This window comes from Myotis brandtii, unplaced genomic scaffold (assembly GCF_000412655.1).
Source record: "Myotis brandtii unplaced genomic scaffold, ASM41265v1 scaffold277, whole genome shotgun sequence".
Taxonomy (NCBI): Eukaryota; Metazoa; Chordata; class Mammalia; order Chiroptera; family Vespertilionidae; genus Myotis; species Myotis brandtii.
In genome coordinates this window covers 1,504,645-1,507,000 of record NW_005360548.1, presented here as the reverse complement: position 1 = coordinate 1,507,000, position 2,356 = coordinate 1,504,645, and positions in this window count along the sequence as shown.

Here is a 2,356-nt window from a genome sequence, read left to right as displayed (position 1 = left end):
TTCAACCTGGAAGGAGTGGCTGGAACTGATTTCCCCTCACTGGGGAGAGGGAGAGGAGCAGGACAGTCTTTCTAATGCCTCATACTGATTTTGTTTCTAGGCCTGACCTGCTCCTTCTCCATCAGCGCCTGGAGACAGAGCCTGGATATTTTTGTATTTACTTGATGGTGCCCAACCAATCTCTGCCTGACACTTCGGAGTTCAACCTGGAAGGGGTGGCTGGGAGAATTTTACAGCTGGAAGTACATAATGGTTATTTATATCATTGAGTTTTTTTCTTTCCACTTCTCCAGAGACTTCTGACTCTTACTTTGATCAGCTTTGATGCATCAGACTTTGTGTTTTGTATCTGGTGTTGAGGCTGCTCCACTTTGTTTTCACTCTGGGGCTGAGGCAGCCTCTATCTGACACATTTCTGGGCACTATGGGAAAGGAAATAGTAGACCATGTGCTGAGGCTCCTAACACTTCTCACATTTTATTGAGTGAAGGAAGTCACATGGCTAAGCTTGGTATCTATGGGGCAGTAAGTAAATTCTCTTGTGAGGGAGGGAAGTGAATAGTTTGAATGGAATAGAGTCTGCCATAGATATATCCCCAGGAGAGAGATTGCCTGGTTATAGGTCACAGCTACCAATTTCACCAAGTATCACAGATTGCTTCGTCAGTCCACACTCCCACCATGATGTACAAGAATTCCTGGGGAGACTGCCTTTTCTCTGTGTATACCTTTGTTCTATTCTATTTAAAAAGTTTCCCCATGTATACATGTTATTGTTTTGGAAAACCTCAGAAAGGATCCCCTGTGACATCACCAGTTAACAACTTTTTCTTTCTTACTGGTATCAGATAGAATAGCAGACCGATTCCTTCTGTTGTCCCTAAGGGAGGTGCACTAAGATCTGCTCAGATTAAAAATGTTGGATATTGGCAATTTGATACCATTCAACTGAATACTAATTAACAGGAAATTCAGGGGATACAGGATATTTTATGATACAATGGGGATGAGCAAAATCCAGACTGGGGATTCTATGGGATACATGGTTGGCTTCTTCAAGAAATAATTAGCATTTCACTTCCTATCCATTAGAATGATTGTAATCACAATGACAGACAAAAACAAGTGTTGGCAAGGATTTGGAAAAAAGGAGACTGTCAGACACTGCTGGTGGAATGTACAATGGTGAAGCCCCTTAGAAAACAGTTTAGCAGTTTTTACAAAAAATTAGACATAGCTCTAGCCGGTTTGGCTCTGTGGATAGAGCGTCAGCCTGCAGACAGAAGGGGTTTGATTCTGGTCAAGGGCACGTACCTCAGTTGCAGGCTTCTCCCCAGCCTGGGCTGTGGTCAGGGTATATGCAGGAGGTAACCAATTGATGTGTTTCTTTCACATTTATATTTCTCTCTGTTTCCCACTCTATTCCATTCTCTCTAAAAATCAATGGAAAAATATCCTTGAGTGAGGATTGAAAAAAAAAAATTAAACATAGAATTACCATATTACCCAGCACCTTTACTTCTAGGTATCTACCCAAGAGGAAAAAATATATATACATACAAAAACTTGGATGTACATGTTCACAGCAGCATTATTCAGAATTGCCAAATTGTGGAAACCACCCAAGTAGCTATCAACTGATGAGTAGATAAACAGAATATAGTCTATCTCTACAGTGGAATATTATTCAGCCATAAAAAGGAGTGAAGTACCATACATGCTACCTCGTGCAAACACACTAAACACAAGGTGCTGGTCACATGATTCCATTTACTTATTTTTTATTTTTTAAAATATATTTTTACTGATTTCAGAGAGGGAGAGAGAGGGACAGAGAGCTAGAAACATCAATGATGAGAATCATTGATTGGCTGCTTCCTGTACACTCCTACTGGAGATCGAGCCCGCAACCTGGGCATGTGCCCTTGACCAGAATTGAACCTGGGACCCTTCAGTCCATAGGCCTATGCTCTAGCCACTGAGCAAAATTGGCTAGGGCACATGATTCCATTTATATGAAACTAGAGGCCCGGTGCATGAAATTCGTGTACTGGGGGGGCGTCCCTTAGCTCAGCCTGCCCCCTCTCACAGTCCAGGAGCCTTCAGGGAATGTCCTCTGCGGGAGGCAACCGGGCTAATCAGGGGAAGGCGCCACCCCCATCACCCCACTGCTGCTGCCACTGCCAACTGCTGCAGCCACCAAGGTGTTTTCATCAACATGGACTCTAGTCCCTTCACCATGAAAAAATGACAACTTTCTTCAGGCATTTTCAAGATGTCTCTTTCATAGGATATGACATTTCTTTTTTTTTTTTTTATCCTCCCCTGAGGATTTTTTTCCATTGATTTTTAGAGA